The sequence below is a fragment of the Phalacrocorax aristotelis genome, chromosome 5 (assembly GCF_949628215.1).
Source record: "Phalacrocorax aristotelis chromosome 5, bGulAri2.1, whole genome shotgun sequence".
Lineage (NCBI taxonomy): Eukaryota > Metazoa > Chordata > Aves > Suliformes > Phalacrocoracidae > Phalacrocorax > Phalacrocorax aristotelis.
This window is the reverse complement of record NC_134280.1, coordinates 22,040,624-22,056,711: the sequence shown is the minus strand read 5'-3', so window position 1 is coordinate 22,056,711 and position 16,088 is coordinate 22,040,624. Positions and strand designations below refer to the sequence as shown.

Here is a 16,088-nt window from a genome sequence, read left to right as displayed (position 1 = left end):
ATTTCCTTTTCCAGAATGTTGGGCAAAATCCTATGAAATTGTGTCTTAGAGAAATACTACTGATATATGTTGCCATTATGATCTGTTAAAAGAACCAACAAAATGGCACAGGGTTTTTAACTGAACTGCGGTGCTCACTGATTTTCTGGTTGTAAAATAACAAAGTAGTCAACGGATAACTAAATTAAAACACAAAATTCTGTGTCAGAAGCCCTGAATAGGGAAATGTCCTAAGTAAAGAACAGCTCAGTCTAATCTCATATTCACTTCTAATGCACAGGAGTGTAATCCTGTCAGCAAAGGGAGTCATTTAGATAGATGAAAATAAAAGGCCTTTGTGTACATAGGCTAAGTCAGGATTTTTGTATTACTGAGCTGTGGTGTGATTTTAGCACTAGCGTTTCATGTGAAGAAGTTAGCATTTGGCTGTGCAAGCCCATGAGCTGAACTAATCGTCCACCTTTGTCCAATCTTCCCACCTTCAGGCCCTATAAATCCTTTTCACGCTGTTCCATATATGCAGCAGTAACCTTAGTCTCATTAAGAAGCTGAAATCTGTTTGGAGCATATAATTTTGGTATAAGGCTTTCATACTCATGAATTTGTCACTTACCTTTTTACACTTGCTTTTGAAACTACAGCACATTTAGCAGCTGGTGCTTGTAAAACTAGGACGTGCTGGTCAACAGAAGGACCCTTGACAATGTTTATTTCTGTGTTATGATTGTTTATAATTCATTTTAATAAGTTTGAAAATATAACATCCTTCCCTATGAAACTATTCCTTCCCATTAGGCAACATGTACCTCTGTCTCACTCTACCATAATTGCTTTTGTTGCTTACAGAACAGATCCGATAGTTTTTTCTTCAAATTCCTTCCTAATGATTATGCACAACAGCAGAATTTTTACCTACCCTTTCAAAGAACTTAGTCTTATGCAATCATGTCATCTATGCCTTTTTAGCTTTTAATTGCATGCTTAAAAAATACTTAACCTTAATTTTTCGTTGGTAAATTCAGCTGAATTTGAAAGAATGGTAGATTTCTTAAAGATCCCACAAACACTTTGTGAAAATTATCAGCATGAAGAGAGGAGAGAGACCAAAATTACTTTTCCTACTAAGAGAATGAAAAGAACAACTCAGTTTCTATACGTTCTGCTTGCTAGCAGCTGGGTGGTAAATTTTAATATACATACTGAACACTGTAGTGGCACAGACGTGGAGAGTCTCTTGGGGCAGTGGGACAGCTAAGGATGTTACTTTTGAAGATATTTCTGTGGTATTCCTATGGGGTGCAGGAGCACTACCTATTATATCAGCTGGGAATGTTGGACTTTCTTTTTAGTTATCTTCATTACAATGTGTTTTAAGTTATTATTTCATTTAACAAACTATATCTTAAAGGTATTTAGGAAACTTAGCTTAAAGCACAATTTTAAATGAGAAGAAATTTAGCATGCTTTACTATGCATTATTCATACTCCCCCCTTCCCTACTCCACTGGTTCCTCTGTGGGCAAAACAAAGAGTGTTTGGAGGAACTGGAGAGAGATCTTTGAAATTTGGAAAAATATATGTATGTTGAGTTGGAGGTAAGAACTCAACTGCAATATTACTTTTTAATTGCTAACATCACTTTCCCTGTCTTTGATTCCAGTTGAATCCATGGCAATCTTCAGCTTTACAAATGGAGGCAGTAACACAAGGCCTGACAACACACAGTATAGTGTATAGGAGTATATAGTGTGCAGCACCAGTATGGATGCAGTGCTGAGGTTTATCCTTAGAAATATATATCTGAAGGATCTGATTCTTTAGATTTATCTGTGATATGAGTGTCTCATGGGCACCATGACACAAGCTTGTAATCTGTAGGACTGAAATGTATGATCAGAATCTAAACAAAGAGAAAACACAAAACACCACTGGAGAAAGAAAACCCAAGATTTGGGCTTTCTTTTGCTTTAATACTTTGATAATGATTTGGTGACTTTTTTTGTGTGTGTGTGTGTGATCTAGGATTTATTGTAGGCTTGTTTTGTGTAACAGCATGCTGTATTGCTGATTGTTATTCATATTAGGTTTTTCACTTCCTATTTTTTAGAAGCTGTTTGAATGCCAAATAGTAGTAATCATCTGTCAGATAATAGATGGGAATCTGGGATTGTAATTAAATGTAGCTACAGTACATGTACTTAAATACTAATTAAATGGCACTGACTCTGAGATCATAATCTGAGTGATTATAACTAGGCTCATGAACAGATCCTGTCTAGATAAGATTTTGTCACATTCCTAATTCGTCTTGCATAAAAATAAGAAGCTCACTCCTTCCAAAGAGAACTTCTCTCTTAAAGTTCTTACAACATAACACAAAGCCTTTTGAAAGATTTGTTCTTCCATCATTGGAATGCTATTCCAAATTGTTCTTGTGTTGGTTTGCCAAGTGTTTCATTAGTTTCATGAGGACTTTCCTAATAAGTGTATGTTAGATGTGACACAGGAAACAAGACTTTATTTAAGCTTCCCTGAACTTCTCATTGTAAGAGTTTGCATTCAGTTGCTAGGAGCTTAGCCAAACTTTTAAAGTATTTGGGCTGAAATGTGGATTTGCTTTATGATACAGCCTTTAATTATGTGAGAGCACACTATTCTTTTCTAACTCATTCCCTGCCTGCCTCATTCAGGTCACAAGATGGATAGTACTCATTTAAGGGGCAGTTTTCCAATATGTCATTTAAAAATGTGCTTCATTTGCCTGCTGCAACATTCAAGTCTTTCTCTGAATACGACACTATTGATTTCCTTGTAAGAGTGATGGGCTCCATTGAAACTACAGTATCTCAGAGTTCACAAATATTAGTGTCTCCATTTTATAATACTCTTGTGAAATGAGTGGTTATCATTATCTCAGTTTTACAATGTGGTACAATGGCACAGTAATATATCCTCAAAGCACAGACCAGTTTGGGTGTCTAATGTGAAGTGATCATTAACTTATTTCTCCAAGTACATGGTTTTTAATATTTGTCCAGAGCTGTTTTAAAACCAGCAAGTCAATTCACTTCACTTGTAGCTATGAATTCTGAAAAATTCTGCAAACCTAATCCTTGGTGTGTCAGACTGAGTAATCAGAATGCACAGCTACTGCTAGTGAAAGTTTTGACTGAAGCAATTTGCCTGGGATCATGCAGGAATCAGTGGCAGAACTAAGAAGAAAAATTCTATTCTCTATTCTACTTTCTTCAGCATAAGACCTGGGTCTTCTTTCAATTTCTGTAACAAAAGAAAGACGATTTATAAACATCAAGGTCATTCTTTACACAGCTGGTTTTCATCCTCTGAGCATCATCTTTCCTGTGCACTGCAGTGACAAGATTTTCTTTTCAAATTAAAAGAATGCTGATACTTAATATTTCACAGACAAGTAGGAGTTAGCAAGCCATATGTTAAATTGTTTCATTTTTCTTCTTATGCACATAAAAGAAATCATCTTATTTAAGTAAATCTCTCTCACAATCTTTGTTCTCGAGCTTAGCTTAAAACCCTGATTGGCATTTTTACTCCTGTCACTTGCAAAACGGACATGCTCGGGATCTACATGATGCAGCCCATGCCATTATTTATTTTAAAATTATATCAGTATTTTAGGTCCACAGTGAGATACACTGGATTGACCTAATGACACATTTCAGAAATCTTCTCTGGCGAGATCTACAACGCATCTTTACTGAAACAGTGGTTTGATAGTAGAAGCTGGGAATTTCTAAGTAAATTGACTGGGGTTTTGTGCCATTCTTTTAAGGCCAGATTTTCAAATGGGCATCTTCTTTAATGTCATTATATTAGAAATTGGTTTGAGAGATAACTACCTACAGAGGTTGCTGGGGAAAGGGTGGAGACTGTAAATACATCTGTTTTGAAAAAAAAAAAAAAAGAAAAAAATCAGTGTGAGAAACCCACTTCTGAAAATTTGGAAATATGGAGCCAAGAGCTTCTTTTATAAGGTGGGAAGGTGGATAAGCCTGCCCTGGGGGCTGAAAGTCAGGACACTTTGGTGCGGAGGCTGTTTCAACCACCCCTGACCATGTGGTTCTGCCCTCATGTGGTGAAAGATAGCTCTTTCAATTGTATTGGTTGAACTATATACTATTATGGCATAGGCATACTAACTTGGAAAAACAGTCTTTTCTGGAGAGAGATTTTTAATGCAGATCAGTTCATGGCATGGTTTATGGCAGAATTTCATAAGTGGTTACAGTGCTAGAAAGGAAAAGTGAGGAACTTCTTAAGCCTGCTTTTCAATGAAGTCCATTGATTGTGGAATTATGAGTTAAGCATTGCAATATGACACCTAATTAATATCCTAAATCCTGTCTAACTGTGTGGTTAGTTATAAATGCTGTCAGTTCAGGTCAGGATGAATATTTTGTCTTATGCAAATCCACTTAGATGGAATCTGTGTTCATGGCAGCTAAACTGAGCTATCTTGCTCAGCTTTTATGTATAGAACGGGAGAGGATGGAGATCAGGCATTGAATAAATTCACAGGAAGTATGCTGTTTGTGGCTTTGTTTTTTGGTGGTTTGTGGGTTTCTTTTTTGTTTTGGGGTTTTTGGTGGGTTTTTTTTTGGTTTTGTTTGGGTTTCTTTTCGGCTGAACAGTGTATTAGAAGATTAAGGACATGTGCATTTAGGGACATTAAACCATACACTCAAGATATTATATTAACCTAAATTAAGCTTCAAGAGAATGAGTGTCAGGAACAGAACATAGAATTTTTTATGTGCTGTCATTGGGACCATATGGATATGTGGTCAGCTGTGATCCAGCTGAAGATAAATCTGATCTAGGAGATAAAAAGGAGCAAAGTAGTTTTGTGTGTGTTTTGTTTTTTAGAAGTCACCATAATGTACATCTAATTAATCTTTGAAAGTGTCCTACAAGAGTCAGGAATAAGGCTGCATCCTACGCTTACTTCACTATGAATGGCAGTACCACAGAGAGGCAAGACTATGGTCATGAGCAGATTGTAGCTGCAGTACTCTGTGTGTAAATTGGGCTGTAAATCCTAGAACCTGACATTTTGCTATTAATAGGTGGGCACAGTGGATGGATGGAAAGGCTTAAGTGTTACCTTTTTTAATAAAAAAAAATCAGTTCTTCTGGGGAATCTGAGCAGCTGATTTGTTTTGTTCATTTGTACCTCATATGGTCTTTGTCATCTTCTAGGTCTGATTCTTTTACCTCTAGGTCACTGGGGGAAGGGAGTACATTAAGTAAGAACAAAGGATGTTCTAAACATTAAATATCAGTAGGAAGCAATGACTGGGGAAACCTCAAGTGTTACACAGAATGAACAGTTTTCCTTTATTCTTTAAATGGCAGAATTATAATTTGTGGTTTTTTACAGCTAAATGGAGATAGTGGTATAGAAAATAAATCAGAAAATTATAATAATCTGCACACCCAAGCAACTATTTTACTAACATTGTCTTTCAGTCCATCATTCAAAATTTCTACTATTTTTCAATTTTATGCAACTCCTTAGTTTTATAAAATTTTGCCTTTTTGTTCTGTATTCATCCTCAGTCTGCTTTTATATGAATATAACTATACTTTTAATAAATAATTTTAATTTTGAAAAATTAAAAGGAAACCTCCTTGCACATATAGATATACCCATAACTGAAGGTGAAAAAGAGGGAGAACACTAATGACTCTTTCATGGTAAAAACATTCACGAGACTGCCTCAAGACTCTAATCAAATGAAGAGGTTTTGTCCTGCTGAGCAGCTGTCAGTAAGAAGGTTCTAAATTATTATTAAATGTCTTTCAGCAAATGTTGTCTACATGTCAATAAGAAATTTTATTTCTTGTATGATATTTCAACAAGAAATATTTGTGTAGAAGTAATCCTTCATCAGCAGTGTATGGAATTATTCAGTAGATTGCCAATGGGAAAAAGAAATTTAGACAATGTAGTGTTGCAAAGTGACACGCAATTATAGACCTGCAGCAGTGTCAGCTAGTTAGATATTATTATATTTTGTTAGGTTCATGGAAGCTTGCTTTAATGTTGACGATATAATTGAAAACATAAAACTGGTTGCAAAATTATTTATTTTGAGAACTCAAGGAAAAATAACTCTGTCCTATAAGATTAAAATCCCAAATTGTCTTTGAGATTCTTCTTAAATAAAATATAATTATTCTTTCTTCCAGTGAAGCATGCACATGCATTCTCTGTGTATTCTTTACCAGCAATTAGAAGTAAGCTCAGCAGAATTTTCTTCCTATAATCAGTGTCACTTATCTACGTCTCTACAGCAGTGTTACTGCAGACTTGCTAAAAGGTTTTTGAAGGACTACTGACAGATTTAGATTGTCCTGATGAAGTTATCCTGGCAACACAGAGAAAAATGCACCTCAAGGAGGTTCAATTCACCTCTAGAATTTATTTCAAAAATATTAGTGTCAGTTTTCACAGCTAACTCCTAGATTCCTAAAGAGAACCGTAAATGGAACGAAGAGAAGAATCCCAGAGTATGTATTTAGTTTTCAGTATGTTTTTATCTCTGCTGCCTGATGACATGATGGCAAATGCACCTGAAGAAATATAAGCTAGTAGGCCATCAGGTACACATAGTGGTTAATTTATTTGGGAAGGAGACACAAATTCTGACATCTCATGACCGAACAACTAAATTTGTCCTAGAAGTCTGGTGGTTTTTATGTGGTTTGTTTTTTTTTCTTTTAGTTTAAAGGGTAACCACATTAAAGTACTTTCAGAAAAAATTTCCTGACCTTATGCAGTGCTCACTAAACCTTTTTCTTGCTTAAATAATGAAACAGTGACGTGCCTCTTCAAAGCATGTCAGAAATTTGTTAGAGGATTCATTAGCATTCACAGTTTCTTAAAAAATGTTGTCTGAATACTAAAACAGATGACAGCAGAATCTAGAGCTAATTTGCTGTAGCTACTCCTAGCTGTGGTACCTTGCTAGGTCTTGGGAGCTAACACTAAAGTTGAGTTAAAAACACCGATGTTAGACTAGCAAGCTTCCTTGATGGGGCTGTAAATATTTTGAATTTTTAGAAAATGCAGCAACTACTGTTTGGAATAATTTATAATGTAGCTGGCAGCATGCAGTTTCTTAACTGTGGCTGGCCCTGTGACATGAAATGTATTACACTTCCCTATGGGAGTGCTGCATGTGGATTGTCTGTGGATTCATCCACACCAAGGCACTGCGTAATAAAGGGAAAATCTCATCTCCTAACTTGAAGGAGAAAGAACCACAATTGTCTACACACCATATATCTCTGAAAAGATAATTGGAAATGTAACCAGTGGATGGATTTCCAGTTGAAAAAAGCATTAGCCTTTAGGACACTTGTGAGGAGTGATGATTCTAGAATAATTGTCCATATTATTGGGGGCAATAACTTGGAGAGGTAATAGCTAGAGTATATGTAAAATTTGTAAAAGGAATACAGAAAGCTCTCAGAAGAGTTTTGACAAGTCAAGAAAAAAATCCAACCCTTCCCTCCCAATATTTTTCCTGATCGGGATGCATCCTAATTACTGTTTTTTTCTACTGTTCTGAATCAGTCTTTTGCTCCAAATGCTTTTTCATTCTAAAGCACTCTTCCTATTGCACCATTCCCATTTTGTAAAGAAAGGTGACACCAACACAAAGATCAAAGCACACTGATGTAAGAGAATGTAAGTAGCAATTCCATCAGTAAAATGTGAGCTCTTTCTTTGAAAGAAGGATAGGGCTGAGTTGTCTTAGTACCCACTAGTAGAAATGGAGCAAAATTTTTGGTGTTTTGCAGTCATACCATTTTCTAGAGTTGTTTCCCAAAGAGTCAAATTTGAAACTATTTCATTAGAATCCAGTGGAATTATTAATTTTAGTAATTGTTGAATGTTGAATCAAATCATTGCTAGTATTAATAGTAATAATAGTATTAGTGCCTTTATGAGTTTGTGTGCCACTTAAACCTTATTTCAGTTCTAATTCTTAATGCTACTTTGTTCAGCAGTAGTTTGATGTGTGTTGCTGGGGTAGCTGTGTGAAGTTGGGCAAATATTTTACCTCTCTCAAATTTGTAAAGGTGCTCTGCAATTATAGTGCCTTTCAACAATGCCAGGCGTCTCAGATTTATTTAATATCTTACAGTAGTTGGTGTTTTCCTTAAAGTCCCAGCTGCTAAATCAGAGTTTCAAAAGATTGTTGGGTCCTAATGGTTACTGAAGGAAGTCTGAAAACATGAGCAAATGCATGCCAAGTTTCAAAAATCTGAAATAAAATAAAACCAGAAAAACAAAGAAAAAGGCTTTAAGTTCTTGGCAAGTGAGGGGAATATCTACAAATATTGGAGGTCAGTTATGTGACATTTCCGGGGCTATAGGAGAAGCGTGTGATGGGTGAACTTTCATTTTTTGTATTTCCCTTTTACTCTTCTCCTTCCCAGTAGTTTTAGAGTTGCCCTGCAATGATGTAGCACTTAGATGATTGCCATATTGCTTTAAGCAATGCTTGGAATACTTGCAAGAACTGGGTACAAGAAATGTGCAAACTACAAGGCATCTACTTTGATGCTAGAATGTTCCTTGCTTTCACTATGAGGAGAAGAATGGGATCTTCATGTTTGGTCATTTGAGTAACATCTCAATAACTGAGATTCTGCTATCTTTTATTGGCCAACTTAGTCGGTCCTGAAGAAAAAATATCCCCCGATATTTGTGCAGATTTTAAAATTAAATTGTTTCATGGTGTTCCCTTTTTATGATCGTTCTAGCAAATAAAATTTACAGAAGTTTACAGGAGTGTTTGCAGAAGAATACAATTGAAGTTTATCCTGGAGGAGAAGGTATTTGGAGAACGCATACTGGTTATAAGAACAAAGTTCAGGCAAACACTGAACAAAATCTGATATATGGCCTAGGTAATTAGTTTCACAGACTGAATTTTGAATAATAAGCATTCACAATGGGAGTGAGCTACAAAAGAGGAACTGTTTGCAGAAATTATTCAGCAAATAGTTGTAATGAATAATAAATATGAGAAAATTGTGATCCACTCATAGGCATTTCATTAGTAAGTAAAAAAGGCAAAAATCATCAACTAAATTATGAATGGTAAGTAAATTATTAATCATTTGCACAAATTTACTGTTGAAAGATCATGGGCTGACTTTGAAATGACTGAGTAGGTATGTGATGTCTTCTTGCTGGTTTTGTGTTATTTTAACATGACAGGTTCTGAGTTCAATATACAGATACAGCTTACAGGAATAATAAACCCTAGTACATCATAAACCCTAAGGACCAGATTGCTCTACTAGAGGCAACCATATGTAAAGGTATTTATCTAATATAAATGAATGGACGTATTTGCCTTCAAGCATATGAAAGTGCTGGTTGACTGTGCTGGACTACTTATATGCCTGAAGGTAAGCATATCACCAAGTGTTTGCTGGATCCTAGGTCAGACTGCAGATAGGTAGTTGGGACAGGCTGTCTAGTCACAGCTAATTAATGGGAAGAGGATGGCCTGGGTGGTTATTTTTGAACTCCTAATAGCATGATTTATTACTTTCTGGTAATAGTAGCATGTGTAGATGCATGTTTCAGTATGCTTTGAGAACATGGGCTTACAGCTCCCATTTTCAGGGAATCACAGAATGGTTGAGGTTGGAAAGGACCTCTGGAGGTCATCTGGTTCAACCTCCCTTCTCAAGCAGGACCACCTAGAGCTCATTGCCCAGGACCATGTTCAGAAGGCTTGTGGCTATCTCCAAGGATAGAGATTCTACTTCAAATGTAGTTGGGCTTTCCTGCCAGAGGGATGAATGCTGCTACTGGATTACTATGCAATAGGAATCCTTGGTGGATCCCTGACCATCCTAGGTGGCTATATATCGTATTTACATGCTACAGAATAAATATGGTGCTGTTTATTGGTTGAAGATCATTTCAGGGAAATCAGAACTTTCGTGTTATAAGGAAATTGCTTTAGACCTTCTGGGCTATTACTTAGTTATCTGTAAATGCAATGAGTACACATCTGTGTTGTAATGATTGGTCATTGTTTATAAAGCTTTTGTAAGAAATCATTCTGGAAATTAGGAAAATATGTATTAGTATTTATGAAACAAAATCACACTTCTAAGCAGTACAATAAAAGAATTCCATTATTTGAATTGCACATAACGAATGTATCTATCATCTACCTGGATATAATTTTTCCAGTATCTTACATAGCATCCCAATCAGGGTACCAGATCCAAATTGGAGTTTGAAAACCACTGCACATATATAACTAAAAATGCTGGGTTTTTTACATGGCAATATTTATCTGTAGAAATTATTTCCAAAGTGCTTTACTGGAATAAACTATCCAGGAATCAGAGCTTTACAAAAATTAATAAATAGTAAAATAACATTCCTTTGGAAACTTACAGACTATTTAGTTTGTGCAAGAGTCTATAAATTAGTCTGTGCTTATCAACAACTGGCAGATTTTAGGGGGTTTCTCACAGTTTTATATCCAATAAAGCAAAAATGAAGTTTTGAGAGGATATTCCTTCCCACATATCGCAAGAACAGATACTGTTTTTATAAATTACTATATTACTTTCAGACCCTAGTTCGTACACTGTTGAGAATGTATTATTAACCACGCATCTATATCACACATTTAGAGAGAGTGATAAATGGTAGTTTATCACATGTCCTTGAGAACAATTTTTTTTTCCTCAACTTCCAGGAGCATTTATTCCATTCCAGTCCCCAAAAGGCATTTTGGAAAGGTTTCATTTCTTATGCTTTTTATTTTTATATCATCCCATTTTTAAGATACAAATATTTTTGGTTCATAGATGAATATGTTCCATGTCTAATGCATTGGCTTTCATGTCTCTACACTGTTTAAGAGGGAAATAGCGGTATTACTTGAGATCTTATTGTACATTCTTCCTGCTGTTATGCCAGTGAGCATTAGGTTAGGGCTAGTTGAATTTGGTGTTTAATAGGAAGAATTCTATCCCTGAAAAACTGTTTAATTATTTTTCATCTGTTGCAACAGACTGTGATCAAAATTCCTTTTTTCTAACGGAAAAGGTTGTGCTTGAAAACATAGTACGTGCAATGTTCATTACAAGACCAGGTTCTGCAATATACATAGAATGTATAAACAAGCAACCGTAAACGGTTTGCTTTTTACAAATTTTTACATATTTAATGTATGGCTGGGAAAAAAAGAGCTTCATTTTAATGTATTTTTAACTAATTCCTGGAGCCACTGCAATGTTAGTGAGCAGGAGAAGTCATCACCTCTTTTGACCACAACACAGAATGAGATAAAAGCTTTGCAGCTTGGGGTAACAGAAACGGATGTCCGGAGTACCTGTCAAGTTTTCATTTCCAGTCTGACAGTTCCTGAATACTGATTGTTCATTGTTGAACCATAACGTTCCTACACTAAATAGAGAAGGTGGTTGGAATTTGCACCTTTTTGACTCAGTCACCAAATAAACATTAGATGTAAAGTTAAATACACATCTGTTGGTGGTTTGTCAGACTATCTCGAGACCACATCTTAAATTTCTGGCACTGATCTTGGCAGTTATAGAACTGTTTTAATTCCTGCTTTGAGACAGTCATCCTTGCTTCTGAATAAATTGAACAATTTACCCACGTTGCAGATAATAGTAAGCATAATTTTAGACTGGGAGTAACAGAGTTTCCAATATGGAAGGTCAAAATGCCAAGCTATATTGAATTGTAAATTTATAGAAAATGATATGATCTCTTTATTCTGGATATTGGTAATTACCTATGTTTCCATTATTATGTCTCTATACATCAGGCCTAGCTACCTAATTAGCAATTACTTGCCAAGCGAAATGGTGATGCCGCTCCCAATGTTACCACTGGCATTTAGCTGTTGTATTGAATGAAACTGTAGGAATGTATGATGATTTTAACTTTGGAAATGGTTTTCCGGTGGCATAACTCAACTTAAATCTAGCCTGATGGACAATGTGAGCAATCTGAAGAACTTATTTCATTTTGGAAATATTATACTATGGGCATTTTTAATTGCAGTACTGTGAGAATTAAGTTATTCAGGCTTATGCTTGATAAACTGTGTGAAGAGATGGTAAATGCAACACCTGCATGTTTCAGTCTGTACTGATTTATACTTTTTAGCCTTCAGCAAGTTGCCGGCTAAGTGAATAAATGTGCTGACAGAAAAGCAGGCAGATTTCGTTTGAGAGGCAGGTTCTCTTAACTTCTACTGGATATCTCCTTTTGAATTCTGCTATAATTTTATTGCAATCATTCTGTTCTCTACCTAATGGTTTGATTTTGACAAATTGGCAAGTTCTCATTAAAAATTATTTAAATTATTTGTGGTTCTCTTTCTCTTTGCTTTCTTTGAGGCACTTTTATGGGACAGTATAGTTGTGGCATTCTGCAGTCCTGCATCCCACTGCCTCTACTGTATACAGGGGTAAATATACAGATGGTACTTGTTTGCATCAGTGCACACCTGACAAGACCTTTTTTTAAAAAACAATGGTCAGAAATGGCGTATGAATATTTTCCAGGTTTACAGTTTCTGCCTGAAAAGTATGAAATTGCTAGCTAGACAAGGTGACAATTGGATGAATAAGATATGGGGATATAATTCACACATTTTCAAGGTTATCTTAAAAGGAAAATGCTGTGACTTGACTTCATACAATATGATGTTTAACGTTATATCTTTGTCCTTATATATTTAATCCGATAATTTAATAATGTATCTAATGGAAGTCCTCGTAATCACTTTCCAGTCTAGCTCTTTATGTTAATGAATAACTGTATTAGATTCCTGCTGTTCAGACTATGAGAACAGCCAGAAAAAGGATTGTTTAGCTTTAGCCTGTAATTCTGATCCCTGTACACAGGATGAGACAGGAGGATGAGGGTTTAGTTATCCTTTGTGAATAGTTTTGCAATGCAGACATGATCTCAAAAGGTTAGTGTTGTAAGATCTCACTGTTGCATCTCTCTGCTTTAATTTAAGGCATTTCCACTGGGAGTGCAGCAATCAGCTTTTCTCTTTTGATATTTACTTTATTTCCTCTGTGATTTAAACCTGCTAACACGTCATTTTCCTCACCTCTTCAGAAACTTCAGTGATGGCTTTTTCCCTTCCAGTAAAACTTCTTGTTTCTAGGTTTTTTTTTTCCGTCCTGTATAAATTGGCCTGTTTTGAGTGAACTCTTGGAGGATTCATTGCTTCTTTGCTCATTGAAATCTCCTCAAGTTTTAAGTGCAAGACTGACTTGTCACAGTTCTTGTGTGCTGAAAGAATCCTCAATGTTGGAATGATATTCACTGTCACTCCCAGATTTCTTTGTTAAAACATATCTTGAGAATGTTAGATAAATGAGAGACATTACAGTTGCGGTTAGTAATACAGTAGCAGCAAAATAACTTAAAATGATGTCTAGACCTCTTTCGTATAGGGAGGTCAGGCTACAATATCATCCTTTCAGCTTGCCGTAAGAGACATTGTAAGCTATTCTATGATTCCTATAAAACAGTTAAAATAATAACATTGTTAATCAAAAGATATATTTTGAACAGTGTACTTTCTTAAACACAGCTACATGCACTGGTTGTGGTTTAAAATGGGTTTTGTTGTTGCCTTCAAGGTTGGTGCACTGCAGTTGCCGAGAGTTACTCAATATCTAGGAGTTGGCTCATGATACATTTTTCTGTCTTACTTTGCTTGTCTAATTTACATTCTTGTCAAACTGACATCTCTCCATTTTGCTGTTTCAAATGCCTTAAAAAATTTCCAGTTGATAAGGAAGTGCTGACAGAAGTGTAGCTAACCAAACTGCTGAGTTCTAGATGCTTTTGCCTTCTGGCCTATATATTTATCAATGCACCTGAGTGACTTTTAAGACCTCATGTTAATTACATATTGGTTGGTATTGGGAAGGAAAATAAGTTAAAAAGTACTGCCATGGCTAGTGGAACTTAATGTAAGCAATATTTTTGTTTTGTTTCTGCTGTTATGCTCTTGTACTGGCCGCATGTGATAATTTCACATCTGATTTTTATATTTCCTTTAGGCATAAGAATCTGTGTCCCATTATGAGTTTGTTTCCTACATGGGATTTGGGCAGATCTGTGTTCTGATTTTCTCAGCCTTCTGGACTGGACATTTTCTCTCTGAAATGGTGTTACAAACTTTTAGATCCTCTACACTCAGAGAGGGGGGCATATAGAAAAATTGTTCTGGACATGCACAAGTCCCCAAGAGATCACTTGGGCTGTGAAGTCACTTTGCTGACCAAAATGTACTGTCACCAGTGCTTCAGCTAGTAGGCTGCTGATCAAGTTCAACAGGTTAATTGTTATCAGTGGAGGAGACAGGTTACTGGTAAGTCTTATCAGTCACCAAACTTCGGAGGAGTTACTGCTAGGCAATGCAAGTACCTTTTTATTATGAATAGAATCAAGGTGAGAATCCCTGCTCTACCTTAGCCCTAAGGGTTTAGTGGGATGCAGCCTGTTCCACTCATGGCCCGTTCCCTCACAGCTGAAGTGAAGGCTCCAAGGCTGTGGAGATGAGCCTTTCTCCTCTGCTTATTGCTGAAGGATGAGCCATAACCACCATCAGCTTTTCTGGGGAAGGAGGGTTTGTATTTTGTTGTTTTTGTTGTTGTTGTTTTGTTTTGTTTTTTAATCTCAACACTTATCTATCATCAAAACAGCTTTATGCATTAAGATGGTTGTACAAATAATTCATGACAATCCTCTGTAGGCTTCTGCTGCTCCCGTAGTTTTTGCCTCCCCCACATCTAGGTCCTTGCCTTATTTATTGTTGGTAAAATAATTAAAACTGCCTGTACCAAAATACTTTGTTGTTGCAAACTGCTATGTGTCGTAGTGATGGATTGGCAAACAAATTATTTCAATCATGTAGCAATAATTTAAAAAAATACAAATGGGTATTAAATGAATAGCTAGCAAAGTTAAAGGATTGTGCAGTCAAAGGTCAGAATAATTGTGGTGCTGTAAGTACTTCTCAAAAGGTTAACTCATCCATTTTAACTTCAGTGGCATTTTGGTGGCCTTTTAAAGAAGCAAGCAGGTCTGTACTAGTGCAACATTAAAGTACACCTGACTTGGATTTTAAAATACTTTGGAAGATGATGATGAAGGGGTTTGTATATTCAGATTTCAATGTAATTTAACAGCAGTGTCCCTACATATTTCTGAAATTCATTGGTCTTTCTTGGTAAGCTTTTTGTAGAAAAGGGAGAAATTGTAATTTTCTTGATTGCAACTTGAGATTTATTTTCCAGTTAGGGTCAGGTCTTATGTATCTTTGGGAAACAGGTTTTGGTCCAGCAGACACTAAATCCTTTAAAACTATGAAAAATCATTAACTGGTTGCTCAACTGGGCCCCACAATCCTTAAGAAAACTGCTGAGATTTATTTTTTAAAATAAAGCCACATGAGGAACCGTAGGTCATTTCAAACTGGATCATTATAAATGGTTGTAGATGCTTCTGTTCTGGCTTTTCAGAAGAAAAGCATCAATTAAATTATAAGCAAATGATCATATTAAACAATCTATTCATCCTAACAGATCTTAAAAAGTGTATGTGTATATCTCTTTATAAAGAACAAATGAAGCAAATAAAGGTCAAAAAGTCCTTTAAAAATAGGTATGTTCCCCTTTCCAGTAGAACAACTGAATTAGGCTTCTACAGTCACACAAGTCCTGGTCTGGACTGTAAGCAGGAATAAAGAATCTTTATTGTTAAGATTTAAAGATCATAGCAGTTGTGTTGACACATATTTCCCCAGTATTGACATTTTCTTAAAAGGAACAGATACTGAACTCAGCTGCAGAGATCTCAATTAGGCCTGAAGGAGAACAAAACAGAAAAGAAGGGAGACCGACAGTTTTCTGAGGTCACAGAATTTCTTGTAATCTCACTGTTGTCTTGAATGGTATTCAGAGGACCTTTCTATATTCTCTTTCTGAGCTGTCCT

General features: G+C 35.9%; 1 protein-coding gene across 5 annotated transcripts in view; it reads right to left on the bottom strand.

Annotated features, from left to right (window-relative positions):
- The window catches only part of B3GALT1 (beta-1,3-galactosyltransferase 1), a 225,920-nt gene that overhangs the window by 76,904 nt on the left and 132,928 nt on the right, over positions 1-16,088 (bottom strand). The gene's annotated exons all lie outside the window — the stretch shown is intronic.